Source organism: Triturus cristatus, chromosome 2_1 (assembly GCF_964204655.1).
Source record: "Triturus cristatus chromosome 2_1, aTriCri1.1, whole genome shotgun sequence".
NCBI lineage: Eukaryota > Metazoa > Chordata > Amphibia > Caudata > Salamandridae > Triturus > Triturus cristatus.
The window spans coordinates 156,800,992-156,823,987 of NC_140581.1; positions in this window are offsets into that span (position 1 = coordinate 156,800,992).

A 22,996-nucleotide genomic window follows, 5' to 3' on the forward strand; every position below is an offset into this window, starting at 1 on the left:
CCTTTCGGCCACCCCGGGCACGCGTGCCCACTTCGTGCACCAAGATGGCTGCCCGGCCCCAGCACAACCCGGGCCTAGAGGCGCCACTCCGGCTGGAGGACATCATGCTTCCAGGGGATGAGAGAGGGAGGAGCAGTTTCTATCGCACCTCTGAACTCCCCTGGGACGATGGGTTTCGATCGGCCCTCCGGCCTCCCTGAGGGCTGGCTCCACGCCTGCTGGGTGTCTGGGACTCCTCCCGACCCGGCCCTGAAAGGATCAAAAGACAATAGCAGGAAACCTCGACAAGCGACCCCCAGGTGACAAGACCCCTGCCTGCACAGACTCCGGACATCAAAGAGGGGTCGACCTATAACAAGGGGTGCTCTGGGACTGTCCGGCAGATTCGCCTTGGAACATCTGAGCCCTGCTGAGTGACTCGCGGCTCCCCGAAGAACGTAAGACCTCCGAACCTATGCTTGAGCCCTGCTGAGTGACTCGCGGCTCCCTGAAGATCGTAAGACCTCCGAACTTGTGCTTGAGCCCTGCTGAGTGACTCGCGGCTCCCCGAAGAACGTAAGACCTCCGAACTTGTGCTTGAGCCCTGCTGAGTGACTCGCGGCTCCCTGAAGATCGTAAGACCTCCGAACTGGTGCTTGAGCCTGCTGAGTGACTCGCGGCTCCCCCTGACTCTCTTTGGTCCCGCTGGACCCCACGACGACAAGCGTATCCCCCAGCTCGAGGATTGTGAGCTGTGCGCCGGGTACGCTCCGGCATTTGATCCGATCCCCCCAAAGACTGTCCCGCTACCTCCTACCCCCGCCAAGACTCTGTGAGCCCACGCTCTGCTTGTAAATATCTGCCTTGCTGATCATAAAGATCCTACCACTTCGATTTGATAAAGCTTGAATCCTAAGAACCCTCGGTGTGGTGTCTCTTTGTCGTGTGGTGCCAAGTGTACGATCCTAGGTACGAGATTCCTCCCCTGCGGAATCTCCCGCCAGTGCCCGGCTACGATACCTTGACCTGTCAGCCCTTTGGGTGGTCCCTCCTCATCATTATTTATTTTGTCCCACTTTTGCCTCAAACCCTGTTTGAATTTTTCCTTTTTGGGAACCACCAGATTTTTTAGTGTTGCTGCAGATTCAGGGAGCCATTTTAGCTACCCCTGAAACTTCTGTCTGAGGGCCTGGAGCACAAAATGGTGGCCACCTGTGACATCACCAGCATCCACTGGAACCTACCAGCACCTTCCAGAACATTCCAGAGCCCTGTGACAGTTGGAGGCGGTTTAGAATGTTGGGAAGCTAAGACAGAGAGTTGGCAGTTGGAGCTGGCAGTTGGCACCTGACTGGTGAAGAGTGAGCAGCAGAAACTTGAAGGAGGAAGGAGTGAAGCAGCAGGGGTGGAAACTTGTGCCTGGAGTGGGGTCCATAAACCCACCCTTGATACTAGTCCCTACTGACTGAGCCCAGCCTGGAGCCCTGTTTGGGAAGAAGCAAGAAAAACCATCCTAAGGACCTGGACAGCAGGAACAGGCCTTAGAAACAGAGAACAGCAAGATCCTGACCTGGAAACTGGTTTCCCTGGAGTCCGACGTCGAGTAGCCTGAGACCTGGAGCCCGAGGTGGAGAAGCGGCGCCGACTGGAAAGCGGACGTCATACCCGGAGCCGCCAGAGGTCGAGAGAGGGCGCCGTCAGAGGTCGTGAGGAGTACCAGAGGTCGAGGAGGAAGTCACCCGAGGTCAAGTGAGCGACATCGACGGGGGAGTGAAGTCCGCCCTCCGGAGTCGCCGGAGACCGAGGTGAAGCGTGCCGGAGGTCGGGAGTGGAGATCGCACTCCGGAGTCGCCGGAACCTGAGAGAACCGTGCCGGAGGTCGGGAGTGGAGGTCGCACTCCGGAGTCGCCGGAAACCTGAGGAGAGGAGCACCGGAGGTCGGGAGTGGAGATCGCACTCCGGAGCCGCCGGAAGTCGACATCGAGCCAAGGCCGGCCGACGTCATCGAATCCGAGGTCGCCATCGGACCGGAGCCGCCCGAGGTCGACATCGAGTAAAGACTGCCCGACGCCATCGAATCGGAGGTCGAGATCGAACCGAGGCCGCCGACATCGAAACCGGAACCGCCTACCGGCGTCGTCAAGAACTGACATTGTGCCGAGGCCGCCGACATCGAATCGGAACCGCCTCACGGCGTCGACACGACTCCAGCGGCGTCGGAGCATCAGAAAAAGGGCAGTAAGTGGAGTAGAGGGCGCCTAAGGCCCTGTGGAGACCTGAGAGACTGCTCTAAGGGGCTAGGGAGGGGCTGGAACCAGCCTGACTGTGCCAGGGGTGAGCTGAGACTAATTTAGAGGGGTTGTGTGGAGTGAGAGAGCCAGGTCTCTGGTATTTCCCCCTTGATCTACCTCAGTTTAGGCCTCAGCCTTGTCCAAGCCAGGGAGTAGACACCCTCCAGCCTTCCACATCCCCACAAGCTGTACCTGGGCCAAATCAGCCCTTGGGAATTCAAATGTGATCTGATTCTATGAGTGTCACTGTCAGCTTTTAATTATTTATTAGGAGCACTGTATTTATTGTATTAAACCTATTTATTGCTTCACTGTATTTATTGGTCCACAGTATTTATTGATGCACAATATTTATTGGTTTACAGTATTTATTGCCTCAGAATATTTAATTGCCTGTATGAATTGCACTTATATTTATGCCTTTAATATTTATGATCACCCCTATTTATTGAATCATTAAGCCAGTATTTATTTGACCTGCACTATTTAAAAAGTTTGTATATTGTGATTGTTATTTATTTACCTAATCAGCAACTAAGAGAAAAAGAAGATAAAGAAAGATATTTTCATAATTTTTACGGTGTAGAGTCGTTTTTGGAACGGATGCACGCATGGTTATTGTATGGGTATGTCGTATGCTTAGCACGGTGCCTGATTCCTGACCACTCGAGCCAAGCTACCACAGTGTATGTCTGGGAGTACACCACCACCCTTCCGGTGTGGGAGTGAATTTCCAACGGTGGGTCTCAGGACAGTCAGGGCCCCCTACGGGCTCCCCTGAGGTCGCCTTCTAACAGCGATCATATCGTTTTCGACACGCCGGCGGAAGTAATGTGAAGCTCGAGAACTCAACAACGTAAAATTTACAATTTGGAGAGGAATATCGGCTCTAGCAGCATGAAACCATCTGCAAATACTGATTTTGGATGAAAAGAACTCCTTACATTCACATTTGGCTTTCCTTTTTTGTGCAAGGAGTCATTTTTTTACAAGGTGGAGAGAGGGAGGAAGTGACACAGAATCTCCAACTTCCTGTTCCTATCCAGCAGGCTCCTCCCAGTGCTTTGTCCATCTCCTGCTCATTCTGCCTTTGGATTTGGAGCTGGAAAGATCACTCTTTTTGTCTGCTGCATCATTGCAATTGGATTTCAGGATTTTTGGAATAGGATATTTTACAAGTAAGTGGTTGTTGTGTTTGATTGTGGGCATTGCAGTTGTTGTGTAACTACAATTTATTTTTGATAATTAATTATCATCATTCCTTTTTTTTTTTTTTTAATTTTGTGGGTTGTAGTAGTAGGCCCGAGCTAGCCATGGGCATGGCCTCATATATTTCATTTTCAAGCACATTTAGGGCATGGATGGCATTGGATTGAGTTGGGGAAGTGTGTTTTTTGGGGTGGCCTTGCTGATGTTGTTGGGCCTGGCCATGTGGCTGGTGGCCATTTTGAGGCCTAGGCCTGCAAGCTTGCCTGGCCTTGTCTGCCAACAGGCCTGCTTTCATCCACTGCTACCAGAGCAGGTAGCCACAGCTTTAGTAATCTACTGTTTTCTGTGTGCTCTGTTGAATTTAGACATCATTTAGGGCATGGATGGCATTGGATTGAGTTGGGGAAGTGTGTTTTTTGGGCTGGCCTTGCTGATGTTGTTGGGCCTGGCCATGTGGCTGGTGGCCATTTTGAGGCCTAGGCCTGCAAGCTTGCCTGGCCTTGTCTGCCAACAGGCCTGCTTTCATCCACTGCTACCAGAGCAGGTAGCCACAGCTTTAGTAATCTACTATTTTCTGTGTGCTCTGTTGAATTTAGACATCATTTAGGGCATGGATGGCATTGGATTGAGTTAGGGAAGTGTGTTTTTTGGGGTGGCCTTGCTGATGTTGTTGGGCCTGGCCATGTGGCTGGTGGCCATTTTGAGGCCTAGGCCTGCAAGCTTGCCTGGCCTTGTCTGCCAACAGGCCTGCTTTCATCCACTGCTACCAGAGCAGGTAGCCACAGCTTTAGTAATCTACTGTTTTCTGTTTGCTCTGCTGAATTTAGACATCATTTAGGGCATGGATGGCATTGGATTGAGTTGGGGAAGTGTGTTTTTTGGGCTGGCCTTGCTGATGTTGTTGGGCCTGGCCATGTGGCTGGTGGCCATTTTGAGGCCTAGGCCTGCAAGCTTGCCTGGCCTTGTCTGCCAACAGGCCTGCTTTCATCCACTGCTACCAGAGCAGGTAGCCACAGCTTTAGTAATCTACTGTTTTCTGTTTGCTCTGTTGAATTTAGACATCATTTAGGGCATGGATGGCATTGGATTGAGTTGGGGAAGTGTGTTTTTTGGGCTGGCCTTGCTGATGTTGTTGGGCCTGGCCATGTGGCTGGTGGCCATTTTGAGGCCTAGGCCTGCAAGCTTGCCTGGCCTTGTCTGCCAACAGACCTGCTTTCATCCACTGCTACCAGAGCAGGTAGCCACAGCTTTAGTAATCTACTGTTTTCTGTTTGCTCTGTTGAATTTAGACATCATTTAGGGCATGGATGGCATTGGATTGAGTTGGGGAAGTGTGTTTTTTGGGCTGGCCTTGCTGATGTTGTTGGGCCTGGCCATGTGGCTGGTGGCCATTTTGAGGCCTAGGCCTGCAAGCATGCCTGGCCTTGTCTGCCAACAGGCCTGCTTTCATCCACTGCTACCAGAGCAGGTAGCCACAGCTTTAGTAATCTACTGTTTTCTGTGTGCTCTGTTGAATTTAGACATCATTTAGGGCATGGATGGCATTGGATTGAGTTGGGGAAGTGTGTTTTTTGGGCTGGCCTTGCTGATGTTGTTGGGCCTGGCCATGTGGCTGGTGGTCATTTTGAGGCCTAGGCCTGCAAGCTTGCCTGGCCTTGTCTGCCAACAGGCCTGCTTTCATCCACTGCTACCAGAGCAGGTAGCCACAGCTTTAGTAATCTACTGTTTTCTGTTTGCTCTGTTGAATTTAGACATCATTTAGGGCATGGATGGCATTGGATTGAGTTGGGGAAGTGTGTTTTTTGGGCTGGCCTTGCTGATGTTGTTGGGCCTGGCCATGTGGCTGGTGGCCATTTTGAGGCCTAGGCCTGCAAGCTTGCCTGGCCTTGTCTGCCAACAGGCCTGCTTTCATCCACTGCTACCAGAGTAGGTAGCCACAGCTTTAGTAATCTACTGTTTTCTGTTTGCTCTGTTGAATTTAGACATCATTTAGGGCATGGATGGCATTGGATTGAGTTGGGGAAGTGTGTTTTTTGGGCTGGCCTTGCTGATGTTGTTGGGCCTGGCCATGTGGCTGGTGGCCATTTTGAGGCCTAGGCCTGCAAGCTTGCCTGGCCTTGTCTGCCAACAGGCCTGCTTTTTCATCCACTAGGATCAGAGCAGGTAGCCACAGCTTTATTGATCAAGTGTTTTCTATGTGATCTGTTGAATTTTTATAGATCAACAACAGAAGAGTGTGTCCATCAGATGTGAACAAGTGCAGAGCGATTAAGAAAAGCGAATCACTATGTTTTTAAAAGAACCCTCACTCACCAACCTAGTTGGTGACATGCTTCATCATTGGGTTCCCACCGGAGAGACCGAATGTCTCCCCGGTGTGCTGCGACGCCTGAATTACAGCGGAGCTGGTTTTTTGTGTGTGGATGCAGTGCAAAGGGTGATAGTGTAAGTTAAAATATGCCACAGTTTCAACCAATAAGGAATTTTAATAGTGGTAAACCGGACACAATTAAAAATGGTGTGGCGGACGTTAGAAACTGGTGATAATTAGGCCAGCTACGTCCTAAATCAAGTGCAAAGTGATAAAAGTGGTCAACATGTTTCTGCTTCTGGCGTCAATACACGAAGCATTCGTCAGGACCTAATGTGAGACCACCACGGCGGTATACGCGCGCTAAGGCGTACCCTAACCTGTGGGGTCAGATACCGCTTGAGACTTACGGTCAAGATTACCCTTCAGCAATTTCTGAGAGCTTCAGTTCTGTTGAGGCAAAGTAAAAAGAAACAACACAGAACAAACAAACAGTGATTCACATAATACATATATATTTTCACAGGAAAACAGGCTTGGGCTAATCACACAAGTGTTGTGAAAGTATTTCATGCACACACATGGTGGGAATTTTTAGACATCACCTTCCTGAGAGTGTAGTGTGTGGCTGTACACAGTACTAGTAGTATAACATAGCTCTAGTTAAAAAAAAATCATAAATGGCTAGACTATCTTTTGTTTGCACTAGTACAGTACTAAGTAACTGAACCACAAAAACAAATGCAACATTTCACTGATGTTCTTCTCCTGTCTTCTTTGCTTTTAGGTGCACAAAAGACAGAGTAGGAGGTGTCATCTGCATCACCTGGCTACCCGTTGTACTGCCAGCCAGACAGAAGTCCTGCTGCGCATCACGCCCACGTGTGACCAGAACTTGTTGTGCATCTGCCTCCTGCCTGACATCGGAATAAGATGGCCCCAAAGAAAGGTACCAGGTCCAGTACCAAGAAAGTTGCTGGTGAGAAGAAGGAACAGAAAAAGGAAGTGCCATTAACCACGACTGGTGGTGTGCCAGCCAAGGTTTTTTTTGGCACCAAAGCGTTGTCCGGGAACCAAGCTGGGACCAGCACAGCGGTCCAGCAACCCCACCAACCTAGGCCCAAGGGCTTTACTGTCGCAGAGGTAGCCAGTCTACTAACGGGCAGCGATGTTGAAGAAATGTCATTACCGCAAAGTAGTACACAATCAAGTTCAACGCAGGCGCAAACTCAGCATATCAGTGTCAAGCCGCCGCAACCAGAACAGCAGCAGCCGCCGCAACCAGAACAGCAGCAGCCGCAACCAGAACAGCAGCAGCCGCTGCAACCAGAACAGCAGCAGCCGCCGCAACCAGAACAGCAGCAGCCGCCGCAACCAGAACAGCAGCAGCCGCCGCAACCAGAACAGCAGCAGCCGCCGCAACCAGAACAGCAGCAGCCGCCTTAACCAGAACAGCAGCAGCCGCCGCAACCAGAACAGCAGCAGCCGCCGCAACAGCCCACCATAGTAGTTGTTGCTCCTGACGTAGGGGCATTTCAGGAAATCGAGCTTCCTGCAGACAAAGCGGAGCGAAGTCAAACCACTGTTTCAGAACATCTATTGTCTTCCAGACCACCAGCAAGGAAAAGGAGGCTTAGTCCATCATCTTCTTCTTCAAGCCCCGCTTCTGATGATCGTGATGACACTTGGGTCCCACCAGCTCGGTCTGAGAGTGAAGTACGCCACAAGACATTGCTTCTGAAAAGGAAGGTCCCAGAAAAACTTAGAGTTATGGAGGTAGATGTAGAAGAGGGGGGTGATGATGTTGATGAAGATGAGCCAGTCATCACGCACATTACTCCCGCCCCAAAGGGATTGGAGACCGACATTCTCACCCTATCCAGAAAGGCTGCTACTGAGCGGGATGTAGCACGGATCTCACCAACACAGGTTACACCACCACTACCTCCAGCTGCCATATTTTCCAAGGCCCGGCAGGGACCTACATCCAGCTCAACCATCTCAGTAGGAAGTGGTAGTAAAAGTCACAGTGTAGGTGGTCAGGGTCACATATTTTCAAGCACCCCCTCAAGTTCATCTGGTGTTGAAAGTGGCACATCCAGCAGTGCCAGAAAGTACTCCTCCCCAGTTTGGGACTTCTTTTCTGTTATCGCCAAGGAGGAGAACGTTGCTATATGCGCAATTTGTCGGCAAGGTGTTCGGCGTGGTAAGCTTGGTACAAACTATGGTACCGGAGGACAAGCAAGTCATCTAAAAATACACCACAATATCGTGTGGGAGGATCACCTACGTCAGTTAAAAGAAAGTAGGAAAACTAAACCCTTTGAAGTTGGTCAGGAATCAGGGAGCGATATTATTGTGGTGGCAGGTGAAGAACAGGGAGGCATTTCTAGCCCTGTCTCCAGTAGTGCAGTCACTGCAGTGGTAACGCCCACATCCTCCTCAGTAACATCAGAGTGGCACCGCAGTAAGAGCCATACTCAGAGTGTGGGTGAGACACCAAGGCGACCGGCGAGTACCTCAATGAGACAATCTGTGTCGTTGGGCCTTAGTGGGTTAATGAAAACAGCACCACTAAGGAAAGTAAGCCAGCCTACCATTGACAGCATGTTTAGGTTGGAGGGGCAGTTCCAACGCAACCACCCAACGGCACGATTGTACAATGCGAAGCTGGCTAAAATGTTAGCGCTGGACCTTCTTCCTTTTTCATTTGTGGAAGGGGTGGGTTTCCTTGAATTTGTGTCTGCCATCTGCCCGAAATGGAAAGTTCCCAGCCGGTCCTATTTCGCAAGAATTGCTGTTCCGGCACTACATCATGATGTGCTGGAATTGGTTGGTCACGGTTTGCAGCAGAGTGCTGTGCACAATATCCACCTGACAACAGACATGTGGACCAGTTGCCAAGCCACAGATTACATGTGCATCACTGCACACTGGATCTCTTTTGTGGGGGTTAGAGATCAACTATCTGCACGAGGTGTTGTTGACACAGCTGCGATTTTTGAAGGTACTCGGAAACATGCAACTGTAGCCATGTTCGCCATGGAGAAATCTCATACGGCCGAAAACATTTTAGAAGAGTTTCGCACCAAGGTTTTGGAATGGCTGCGGCCCAGAGGGCTTGGTATTGGTTTTGTTGCCACAGACAATGGCAGTAATGTACTTAAGGCCATGGAACTTGGGGCCTCATGTAGGTAGCATACCAGTTACCACTTCTAAAATACCGAACGTTACCGAATCGGTATTTAAGAAGTGGTAACTCGTATGTAGGTAATGAGTCGGTATTTTTTACCGATTCGTTACAATTCGGTAATTACCGAATCGGTATTTACCGATTCGGTAATGAGGCATACCTTCCCATTGAGGGGAAGGTATGCCTCATTACCGAATCGGTAAATACCGATTCGGTAATGGTGGAGAACATGCAAGGGTGGCAGGGTGTCACATTGACACCCTGTTGCACCCCTGATTCGGCCATGTGTGCACATGTGGCACACATACATGCCCTAAGGGCATGTATGTCTGCCACATTGCACACTGCTAAGCGCTTCAAAATGCATACACACATACATTAATTATTTACCACCAACTATAAGTTGGTGGTAAATACCGACTCCTAAACACACCCACACACTCCCCCTACATATCATTTCTGGAATCGGAATTTACCGATTCGGTAAAATTACCGAATCGGTAAAATTACCACATCGGTAACGTTACCGATTCGGTAATTTTACCGATTCGGTAGTTTTACCGAATCGGTAAATTCCGATTCCAGAAATTGACCCCCTACATACCAATAGCCAAAATACCGGTCGGTAACGGTATAATTACCGAAAATCGGCCGTTACCGACCGGTATTTGGCTACCTACATGAGGCCCTTGGTTCCTATTTCAGGGTTCCGTGTTTGGCACACTGCATAAACATTATAGTGCAAGACTTTCTGAAAAAAGAACCCATAGTAAGCAATTTACTGGCCATCTGCCAAAGAATATGCACTCATTTCAGCCATTCTTTTAAAGCTCGGAAGCAGCTGAGGATCCTCCAACGTGAGCGTAGGATGCCAGTCAAGGCACTCATCCAGGAGGTCGCAACACGTTGGAACTCAACGTATTACATGCTTGATCGTCTGTACGAACAGCAGAGGTCACTCAATGAATATGTCTGGTACAGAAGCAGTGATGCTAGTGTTAAAGGCATGACCCTTCAGAGGGAGCAATGGACCCTAATTCAATGCCTGACTGAGATGCTGTCTCCTTTTGAGGTCTTCACACGTGAAGTCAGCAAGGAGGACTGTACAATGGGCCAAGATATCCCATTGTTGCAAATGCTAGAGCATGAGCTGAATAATGTGTCTGAATCCTACAAAGGTGTAGAGGACAGAAGGCAAGCCCATGACTTGGTGGAGAGCTTATCCAGGCGCTTATCAGAAAATGTAAGGATACAAAATAAAATTTTGTCACAAGAACATTACATTTGTGCCACAATTCTGGATCCACGTGCAAAATTAGGACTATTCCTTTCTTTTTCCGACAATGATGTTGCCCACTACAAAAGTTGTATAGCTGAAGCAGCCATCAAGTTTGAAAACGAAGGGCTGCTAATTAAAAGCCCGCCACATCAACCCACAACAAGTACTGATACTGAAGCAGGCCATGCAGAATCAAGTGCAACTTCGTCGGCTGAGGGCAGTGCGGTTGGCTCACAATCGCAACACTCACCATCACCATCGACTGCAAAAACAATAACTGGATCATTCGGCCGAGTACAATCATTATCAGATTGGTATGTAAAGATGGGCCGTAAGCACAGTGCTGATGCACAGAAAAAACAGCACAAAAGCTTACCAGCAGCAACCCTGAACATTGAGCGGATGGTCCAGGCCTATCTGGACGACCCAACAGAGGTGTACGTTGATCAAAACCCAGTGCAGTATTGGTATAGGAAAAGGTCTGAATGGCCACAGCTCAGCAGGCTGGCGATAAGCTATCTGGCTTGCCCTGTCGCAAGTGTCTCTTCCGAACGTGTTTTCAGTGCTGCTGGTTCCATTGTAACCTTGAGAAGGACCAGTCTATCTCCCAAAAACGTGGAGAGGTTAACAATGATCAAAATGAATCAGCACTTCATACCACCGAATTACACAATGCATGAATCAACAGAGGAAGATGAGGACAGCGGCTCAGGTGACGGAAGTATTGTGTCAGATGATTACCTACTACTGGAAGATCCCCCAGAGTTTGAGGACGAGCTATACTTCCCTGACAATTAGGCTCGCACTGTAGTAAGGACTCCCTTAATATGTACATACATTGTTAAGTTAGCATAACCACGTCAGAAGTTAGAAAGCCATCTTGCTGCTTTTGCACACGACACTGCGTTCACATGTTATTGCTTAAACGAACTGCTGACTCGAGTTTTGCCTCACACGAGAGCAATCTGTTGTTACCATCCCGAGCTCTGCGAAGCGACCTTGGTCTGCACACGATGTGACAAACAGTCTGAGTTGTTAGACAATGCATGTTTTCCACTCTAGGTTGATCGACCCACTATTTAGTCATAACACACGGCCAGCTGCACATACCTGAAAGTTGGTGCTTTTAATATCACGGACATCATGTTTATTATTCAGACCGAAGACGAGCCTTCCTGCGAGAAGACTCCTGATGCTCCTGTGATGTGATTTCACTAAGCTGATCTTTGAGGTATGGGGTCCCCTATTCAAGCCTAAGAGACCTTCTGTTAGTCTAATAATAATATTAGCTTCTTAGTAAAGGGAAGGTGGTAGTATCCACTGTCATTATAACATGATCACCCCTTTTATACTCTATGGAATTGTAACTATGTTGATGGTTTTGATTTTAATCATTTGTCTGCTTGTATTAGCCAAAGTACTGCATATTAGGACACGTGGTCTATAAAAATAAACTCTTTTTATTTTCACCGTGTCTCTGTTGATTCTTGTTGTGGACTGATGTGAGAATAATATACGAACAGGTATTTCCGATTCCCACCATTCCTGAGTATGTACTGAGTCGCTTGTTCTGGGTTGTCTTTTCATTGGGACCGCCGAGCTAAATCTCGGATAACGAATGGGACACTTATGCTAGCCGGATACTGGGTTCTGGGTTCTGAGGTGAGTTTCTGGTACACCACAACTCACTGAGGTCCTGGGGTTCTACGCATAGTTCTGTGTATAAGCAGAATCCCTGCAACATGGCGCACCTAACGTTTGGTCTATGAGTTGAAACGCCTTAGTAGTGCTCGCGTTTGTCCACAACACCCTCATTCTTGTTTCCGGATAACAAGTCTGACGGATTTAAAACCTACCTAGGTCTATTGATATAGGTTCTTTCAAGCTTGATAATTAAAAAGGTTATTGAACCCTTGTGCTACTGATAGTTTCAAGTGTGTGTTGTCCTAATGTCGGTGGAAATTGCGGCGCACAGCCGTGCAGCTGTGAAACGTCATTTGACGCAGTATGGGGTACCGGACACTGGTATGAACGTCATCTTTGTAGTGGGAGCCGATGCGGCTCATCCCTATGAGTTGTTCTACTCTTGGGTGACGATTCCAGCGGTGGGGGATGATGACACCTTTCATTCTTACACTGCCGCTGCAGTGCCGGCGAACTATACGCCGTATAGGACACAGGAAATACCAATATCTGCTTGGCAGCACCATATTTGGTTTAATGGCGCCCTTCCCCATGTGGTTATACCGCCGAGAATGGGCCCTTTATCAATTGCAGGGGCCACTTGGCCGGTACTAGCCGGATTTACGCCTCATCCCCGTTACCTCACGGTGACGGTGGCTGAGTTGCGTGTACTACACACTGCCCTCATTACGGTATATAGGGCGTTAGTGCAGTATGTGTCGCGCAATATGCAGGCGGGGGCACCTGCTGTTGCGGGACAGCCTACTGATCATCACGCGGTGGTCATTAGTCCTGTTATGGTTAATTCTGTTATGGGCAAGCGCCCCCAAAATAGGGATGATTTCCCCTTTTGGCTTGCTGAAAAATTTGACCAAATAGAAGCGGTTTACCCGAATACTACTCCTGTGGAGAAACACAGGATCCTCACCATTAGTTTGCCTAAAGACTTGGTCCCCCACATAGATGATTGTGTAAATTGGGGCAAGGTCTTTGCAGCGACGTACGCACAGTGCTTTGGCACTCCGTCTATGTTGCAGCTGCCCTCCGTTATCAAAAGAGTTCAAGAGAACCATGGTGCGGAGTCTGCGATAGAGTTAGGGATGCGGCTCCTCGGGCAATTTGACCTGGTGGCTACCATGATAATTGGTAACCTGAAGGGTGATGCTTTGCATTTCCAGGTTCGTAATGAACTGAAACGAGTTGCTGAGGAGGACAAACCGCAGGAATTTGCGAAAATAATCGCAGAGGCATATCGGGATTTGGGTCGTAGCTCTTTAGGAGTTAAGCCTGTAATAAAGAATCCCGATCTAAAACAGCAGGGTAAGGCAGAAACGTCTGGTAAGGACGAACGGCCCTTTTTTCCTAAACAAAAATGGCAGGTTAAACAACAGGGAAAGCAGCAGAAACAGAAACAGGGCTCTCGGCCTGCCTCTCCCGTACAGTCTAGTAGTGAACAGCGCTCTCCTCGTTCTTCACAGGAAACATCGGCTACACAGTCCGGTGGCGGAGGCGGTGGCAAAGGCCGGGGTGCTCCACAACAGCGTGACCAGCCCCGACAGACTGAGGGTAAAGGCAAGCAGGACGAATTTGCACGACAAAGACCCCCATTTCAGAAGAAGAAAGTGGCGGCTCTGACGGCAAGGTATGCCTCAGATAGTGCGGACACAGCTTCGGAACCGGACATGGGCGCTGACGCTCCTGGACAGCGCAGCGGAAATTACCATAGTCCGTCAAGCTCTGCGTCCATTTCTGGCGGTGACAGCAACTGATATATCGGTTACTGTTGAAACAGCTGACACCAGAGTGGCTCCCCCTGACAGACTTTATGAAATAGTCTTATTAATAGAGGGTGACATACAACGTACAATAAAAGGGATTTTTTGGGATAATCTGACCACCACCTATGATATCCTCCTAGCGGAGGCAGATTGGCCCCCAGCTTTCATTTTAGAGGCTCCTAGAGGGGAGGAAGTAATCCTCCCGTCCTTTGCGCACACAGTGCCTAAGGACCAAGCTGAAGTGTATGCTGAGGAGTGGGCGCTTGCGCTTGCGCCGGCGGTGTATCGTACTCAGGTGGGATGGGACAGATTGTCCCCCTGCCATGAGATTCCATTGCGGTCTATGCCCCAGCCTCAACCTCAATATCCTATGCGTCGTGAAGCGAGACCCCACGTCGCGGCAATCCTTGAACAATTGGAATATCAGGGTGTTATTGAAACATGTGTGTCCCCTATGAATAACCCTTTATTCACTGTAACGAAGCCTGACGGCTTGTACCGTTTAGTTTTGGATTACCGGCACCTAAACTCCCATTGCCGGACCTGCGCGGTACAAAATACACATAGCTCGGCTTTGGTCGACAGTCTCGTGCGTAAAAGATTTAAAACGACACTTGACATTTCCAATGGCTTTTTTAGCCACAACCTGACCACACTGAGTAGCCAGTGGACAGCGTTTACTTCAGGCGGAAAACAAAAACAGTTTACAAGATTAGCCATGGGTTACAAAAATAGCCCTGGCGTCTTTTCTGCTCGCGTGGTTTCTCTCTTAGAAATAATAGACCCCGAAGCATACTCCTATGTTGACGATATCTATCTTACGGATGATGAGCTGATGCCGCATCTGTCTCGGGTTGACAATATTATCGTGAGTTTTGCTGACTATGGCTACAAATTCAATTTTGCGAAGTCACACATCGCAGAATATACGGTGTTGTTTTTGGACTACGAGCTCAACAATGAAGGTAAGGGGTTAGCCCCCCACTTTCTGGAAAAGTGTGCACGCTTAAGTGCTCCTACGACACTGAAGAAATTACAATCTCTGCTGGGTTTTCTGAATTTCGGACGTACGTACATTCCTGATTATGCCCAGCGTATCAAGCCGCTTTACGCCTTGGTACAGCCTTCGTTTTCGAAATCTAGCTGGCAGCTAGAACACTCTGCAATTTTACAGTCTTTACAGGCTGACCTTCTTGCTTCACAATACTTGCTGACACGTGATAACCGCACTAACCTGGTAATAAGAATAGTACCAGGCGCCGTGGGGTTCACGTATTTGACGTTTAATGAGGGCGACACAGTCCCCATTGCGTACAAATCCCACTTGTACACCTCTGCTGAATTACGTTTTTCCACGGTCGAAAAAGTTCTGACTGCTGTGCAGATGGCGATCCTCAAGGAACGCGCACTGTCGCATGGGAAACAGATTCTGGTTGTAACTCCATATCCTGCTTTAGAGGCAGTGACTAAAGCAAGTGTACCAAATTCTAAAGCTTTGCATCCACGGTGGATACAATGGGCCACAACACTGACGTCGCCAGACGTCACTTACATCTTTGATGCCTCATTACAGACTCAAGAGTACTTGCAGTATGAATTCGTTCATCCGGCACCTCTGTCTTTGCGCCCGCTCGAAGAATACCATTGTGTCATATACACTGACGGGTCTGCGCAACCCGCAATTGGATCGAAGCACGCTTATTCAGCGGCTTGCGCAATTGTCGTAGGTACATTCGTAAATGGTGAATTCCAATCTGATGCAGTGCATACGCAGTCATTGGGTGATTGTACCGCGCAATTGGCGGAGCTTCGGGCTCTGGTGCTTGCACTGGAGTTTGCTGATCCCCGAGTCACTACTCTTATAGTGAGTGACTCCTTCTACTGTGTCCAGTCCTACAATGACAATTTACACTTCTGGTCTCAGAATGATTACCGCGACACTAAAGGTAGCACAATTAAGCATAAAATGCTTTGGGTTCGGGTGGCAGACTTTAAAGAACGTCTCCCTCTCGTGACTGTTATTCACACTCTTGGTCACCAGCGGCTTGGTGTCCATGCTGTCGGCAACAGCTTAGCTGACGAGGCAGCAAAAACAGCAGTGGCTACATACTTAGTGGCAGCAGTTACAAGATCCAAAAGTAAGATTGATGATGACATCTTGGCAGCTATTGCTGCTACAGAGAAGGGAGGAGATTACCCGAAGGGTTTTCCCTCTCGGTATATTTATCATTTAAGTCCTGATAACGTCCCATTAGTAAGGATTAACGACGTTGGTGATAGAATTATTCCCAACGCGGACTGCAGACCGGCACTGATCTTGGCTGCGCACGAGGGGTTGGCGTCAGCCCACGCCGGTGTGTCAGCTACAATATCTCTGCTACAACAACGTTACTGGTGGTTTGGTTTATATAAACAAGCGTGCGCTTATGTTCTTGATTGTGACATTTGCCAACAGATTAAACCTTCTACTGTTGCGCGCCCACCACAGACACAGCTGTACATCTCTAATAAGCCATTTGGTTGTGTTTATTTGGATCACTGCGGTCCTTTTTCTTCTGATACTGCGTACAAGTACATCTTGGTTGCAGTGGATTCGTGCACACGTTTTCTATGGGTATGGCCACAAAGGAGTGCTGACTCGTGGACTGTCATCAGGGATTTGCGTGTCTTTGTGGGAACTTTTGCGTGTGGTACCTTCCATTCCGATCAGGGCCCTGCGTTCGCCTCTAAGGCTTACAAGGAGGCTATGAAAAATTTGGGGGTCCTAGTCAAATTTTCATCTCCCTACCGACCTGAGGGTAATAGTGTGGTGGCGCGAATGAACCGTGACTTAAAGCAATCATTGACAGCACGTGTTTTAGGCACAGGCCGGAACTGGCTAGCCCATTTGTATAACGTCCAACGTGCACTAAATAATCTCCCTAGAAGGTCTCTGGGTGGGCGGACCCCGTACATGATGCTCTTCGGAATCAGAATGTTTGTTCCAGACCTTGATGGTCTAGACATTGCGGCGTCGACCGCACCCTTTGACGTAGATGATCACTGTGCTGTTTTGCAGACTCTACAAGAAGCCAGAGACTCTCTTTCGAAAGAACATTTGCCCTCCACGTCTGAAGCTGAGGTTCAGATTCCGGTAGTCGGCTGGCTACCCCGAGTTGGAGATCTGGTCCGTGAGAAGGTGGAGAACAAGAAGGAGTTCGGCCCCTCTTATCGTGCACCAGTTCCAGTGCTTGGAGTGCAGGGTACAAGAACAGTCATTTTACCTCCACTTCCTGGTCGCAAAGAAAACAGGTACATCTCTATTGACAATGTCAAACTTCAGCGAGTGGCCGATACTTCTTAGTATGACTCCGGCAGTTTCATGCCAGACGATGCAAAGACATTCAATGTTGGTTCCTGCTTCTACCACCTTGTCTGATGTTGCCATCGAGATGCATTCAGTTACTGATCCCTTGCTGATACCACCGGCTGGTGGTTTGCCCGAAGAGACTGAGTATGCTTATCCTACACGTGGACCTTCGCCTGTTTTACAATCTACAGCACTTGGCCAGTCCCGTTTTTCCTTTGACACTAACTCTTTGCCCTCAACTCCCCCATCAAACATTGCTGTTTTTGTGAGCTGGTTTAAGAAACATTTTTTGATAGCCCCTTGGACATACATCTGGTTGATGCTTTTTGGTATTTTTTTGTTTATGTCCATTGGATTTGTTGTAGTTTTCTTCCGTTTGGTGGATGGCCATTATCTCAAAGAGAGATCGACAATTAGACTTATCAATGGCACTTTGGCCCCCCACTCCTCATCCCACATCATGAAAAGGGACCAGACTTTTGTGAATATTACTGCCTGGCCCGTCATGGATGGAATCGCATGGGATGCAGTTAAATTTCAAATTCATGGGCCTACAGAGGTCATTAATGTGCCTAATGTATTTCGTGTTTCTATGGGTGATGTAGTTAAACAGAACATACGTTCTGATGATTGGGATGTACACGCCATTGAAGCACTGTTTTCAGATTTGAAATATTATGCCGCCTTTGATGCTGAGGATTTGTATGAAAATGCGGCTAATTATGCGGAACAGTATTGTTTTCAACATTATGGCAATCACTTCCTGCATAAATCGAATTCGTTTAGAAATTTTGTAAATTTTACCCAGTGGGAACATTGTCCAACCCCCTCGTTTGGCAGTTCACATACATTAGTTGATAAGTTTACTTATTTTACTGATTTCGGTGTTTCGGCCCCAGCATCCTTTTATTTTAAAGTTAAGCCTGAGTCTGCCTCCAAGGTTAGACTGACACACACCAAATTGCTATATTCTAAGTCCTTTATGGATGAGTTGTCAATCAAAGGTTATGATCTATGGAAGGCTACTATTGATCTTAAGTCGGTTTGGGGTTCCAAACCGTGGCAGGTTCAGGGAACTGAAGCTTTACACCGTGCCTGTCTAGTACCAAATCATATGTTGTTTTTAAATGCAACCATCTTCCAAACCACCTGTTTCGGATTGGCCACTTCTAAAAAACTAAATTCGCCTTCTGTGCCGGATCTGGGTGCTTACCCAAATTGGAATAATCACACAGATCTGTCCCTTCCTGCTTTGCAGTTATTAGTTTCTAATTCATCTTTCAATATTTCGAAATTTAATAGTGAGGGACGGTTAATTTGGCAAAGCAGTTCTGATACCTGTCAACGTCGTTTTCTAGGACTGAAACCGGGGTATACGCAAGATCGCGTGGACCCCCGGTTTGAGTCGTCACATACAGTAACTACATACTCTGTAGGGAAATTATGTCAGTCCTGGCTGCGACATTCCACCTTGGCATCTGTCAAAGTTCATTTATCAAAGTTACATGACAAAATAGATTTGAATGATTTTGTTAAAGGTCCTGTGGGTGGCAGATCCAAGAGATGGGCGTATGCTATTTACAACGAAGTATGGAAACTGTCGCAAATTGAGGCAGCTTCAAGATTGAGAGCTATTGATCAGGCTAATATGGAAAAAGTATTAGCAGTTATTGATAACAGCATTAACACTCTTTCTTCTCGCATTCATACATTAGATAATATTGTTTCTTCGATTGTGGATATTGTGCAGGATGATATGTCTGTGTTGTATCATGGTCAAAACCAGTTGCGTTCTGTTATGCAGTTTGCATGGACATTACAAACATTGAAGGCAGGGAAGGTCCCTTGGGACTATCTAAATACAACATCGTTATTTCTTCCCTTTAACCTTACTGACAAACAGCAGTTCATGTCCATGAAGGATGCTACATATTCCTTGCTCCATATTGAGAAATTGGAGCCGTTACCTTTCTCTGTTGCGGAAGTCGACTCCGCTGTGTGGCTCTTACACGGATTGATAACTCTACCGTTTGCGCTTTTTAAGTTTACCTCTTGTATGAAACACTATGCTCTGGGTAGATATGAACAGCTGGGTACCGCTTTCATACATGAAGTGTGGTCCCTCCCCTTTACGTATAGATGTACGAGGGACGGTACTGAGGTTTATCTGAAGGGTGAAGAATGTACAACGTCACCTGATCATTCTGTTGTATGTAGGCACATTCAATTGCACGGTGCTTGTAATGTACACGCTCCGAATTTGGCCTGCGTCCTCAAAGGTATCCCGGTACCAGTGATTACGCCATCTTTCACGCTGCTTGCAAACGGTAGTTATTTAATTTTAAACAATGAAGCTTGCTGCGGGATGTTAGTAGGGATCCCGTATATAGTAACTGTAACACAGAGGGTTGTCTGCTGCAGTAACGTCCTGTTTCCACCCCCGCATGGGAGGCTGGATGCTTCCATCTGGCCTTCGATTCCAACCTTGAAAGCAGAGTTCAACAAGATGAGCAGAATAAGAGCGCTATTGTCCCAAAATGAGGTGGCATTGACTTCCTCCCGGGAAACATTTGTCCTTCACGTAGCAAATACGCGCACCGAGGTACAGGCGCTTTTGAATACTGACCTCCCCCTGCATTTTGGAGCTTTGATCCAAACGATTTTCAATGCCTCATCCACGACTGGCCTGGCTCATTTTTTTAAACTTGTGGGCTCGGGCCTCGTGACCTCTTTCCAAACTATTTTTGGTGTGATTCCGGCATTTTTTCATTCTATTTTCTCCAGCGTCTTTGGAGGTGTCCCGTTAATTCTGGCTCTAGTGGCAGGTGTGCTACTTTTACTTTTAATCTTGCGGAATGGCTGCTCTTTCTGTGCCACACGACAGCCTGTCCCGTCTGCAGCTTCTTCGTGACAGGATGCTTGATTACTATGGTGTCCTGCCGTTGGCGACTTTGAGCCTGGCATATGGATTATCCTTCCGGTATTCCTACTTCACCTGCGTGCAACCTGTCTTCCACTGCCTAGATTGTCCCTTTGAATGGCCTATGGATTTGTGCTTATCCAACATGGTGTCTCCGGACCCGGATTATGATCGACTGATGAGGCCCTTAGTGTCTCACGAGTCTGCCTGTTCTGGTGTTCGGATTATGGCCTGCGGTGCGGCGCATGGTATCCTGGGTAATTGGGACGTCGTGAGAGCGGCATATGACTTCTTGGATATGAGTCACTTGGAAGTACACGCTGGTTGCCCTCTGATGGTGCTAGAGGCTCCGCTAATAGAAGAACACGTATGTTCCTTTTCTTTACTTAACTGGATGGCTGAAACCTTCAGTGGCCGTGCCAATGATTTTCTGCTGGAAGCAGTGGCCACATATGCTGCATATACTTTCATGGATTGAGTGAACTTTCGTCCACTGTGTTTTCCTCACGTGTCTTGAACTGTCCCTGTACGTCTGCACTTCTGCCCGGTGAGGCGTTTTTTCATTTTTTCACCCCCCACGGCACGTTTGAGGTTTTTTGTTTTTTCATTCCATTTTTGGTTTTTTCCTGTTCGAACTTTGCCTGAACTGACCAGTTCTTTTTTAAATTGGATACACCTTGTTCTGCTCTGTCGCGCTTGAACTCTGCGTTCTCTCTTTTCTTGCATACTAAGTAGTGCTTCGATCAAGGGGGCATGTAGTAAGGACTCCCTTAATACGTACATACATTGTTAAGTTAGCATAACCACATCAGAAGTTAGAAAGCCATCTTGCTGCTTTTGCACACGACACTGCGTTCACATGTTATTGCTTAAACAAACTGCTGACTCGAGTTTTGCCTCACACGAGAGCAATCTGTTGTTACCATCCCGAGCTCTGCGAAGCGACCTTGGTCTGCACACGATGTGACAAACAGTCTGAGTTGTTAGACAATGCATGTTTTCCACTCTAGGTTGATCGACCCACTATTTAGTCATAACACACGAGCAGCTGCACATACCTGAAAGTTGGTGCTTTTAATATCACGGACATCATGTTTATTATTCAGACCGAAGACGAGCCTTCCTGCGAGAAGACTCCTGATGCTCCTGTGATGTGATTTCACTAAGCTGATCTTTGAGGTATGGGGTCCCCTATTCAAGCCTAAGAGACCTTCTGTTAGTCTAATAATAATATTAGCTTCTTAGTAAAGGGAAGGTGGTAGTATCCACTGTCATTATAACATGATCACCCCTTTTATATTCTATGGAATTGTAACTATGTTGATGGTTTTGATTTTAATCATTTGTCTGCTTGTATTAGCCAAAGTACTGCATATTAGGACACGTGGTCTATAAAAATAAACTCTTTTTATTTTCACCGTGTCTCTGTTGATTCTTGTTGTGGACTGATGTGAGAATAATATACGAACAGGTATTTCCGATTCCCACCATTCCTGAGTATGTACTGAGTCGCTTGTTCTGGGTTGTCTTTTCATTGGGACCGCCGAGCTAAATCTCGGATAACGAATGGGACACTTATGCTAGCCGGATACTGGGTTCTGGGTTCTGAGGTGAGTTTCTGGTACACCACAACTCACTGAGGTCCTGGGGTTCTACGCATAGTTCTGTGTATAAGCAGAATCCCTGCAACAGCACTTACTGTCTTCCTCCCTTTTTTCCCCTTTTGTTTGTGTCTGTTGTTCCGGTTATAAACTTGTGAATCGCAACCAATGCATTATCACCGTCTTCTACTCTTCTAATTTAAGATACAAGTTTCAGGTGTCTGCCATTTGACACTACAGTCCTCAGAATCCAGCTCCTCCGCTCGATCATACTGCATCTCCTGGTCAATTCCATTTCCCTCATGAATGATGATTGGATGATGGTAACAACAAATTCAAACTTTCCTCGTCCTTCCAAAACAAGTGGACCATGAATCTGATGACTTCTATAGCTATCCTCCTTCGGAGCCGAGAGAGACTGGCCATTAACTGAAAATAAGATGCAACAGGTAATGATTGATGCCATGCATTGGCCGCAGAATAGCAGACTGAATGATGTAGATTTTGTTGTGTGTGTTGCGCATGAATGAATTGATGTAATTGTGCACTGCCACTAATCAACATTCTACAGAACACACTAATTTTCCCCTTCTGGCAAACAAGAAATGTGTACTTCTCCTGCATCTTGGTGATACATTGCTTTTAATTCAATACAGGAAGGGGACTCACTCAATCTGCGCACTGCAAATGACTGTGACTTAACAGCACCGTCCATCATGATGATGGCGAAAGAGACGGCCTGCAGCGTTAACGAGATGAGATGCAACAGGTAATGATTGATGCCATGCATTGGCCGCAGAATGGCAGACTGAATGATGTAGATTTTGTTGTGTGTGTTGCGCATGAATGAATTGATGTAATTGTGCACTGCCACTAATCAACATTCTACAGAACACACTAATTTTCCCCTTCTGGCAAACAAGAAATGTGTACTTCTCCTGCATCTTGGTGATACATTGCTTTTAATTCAATACAGGAAGGGGACTCACTCAATCTGCGCAATGCAAATGACTGTGACTTAACAGCACCGTCCATCATGATGATGGCGAAAGAGACGGCCTGCAGCGTTAACGAGATGAGATGCAACAGGTAATGATTGACGCCATGCATTGGCCGCAGAATGGCAGACTGAATGATGTAGATTTTGTGGTGTGTGTTGCGCATGAATGAATTGATGTAATTGTGCACTGCCACTAATCAACATTCTACAGAACACACTAATTTTCCCCTTCTGGCAAACAAGAAATGGGTACTTCTCCTGCATCTTGGTGATACATTGCTTTTAATTCAATACAGGAAGGGGACTCACTCAATCTGCGCAATGCAAATGACTGTGACTTAACAGCACCGTCCATCATGATGATGGCGAAAGAGACGGCCCGTTAACTTAAGATGAGAAGGAA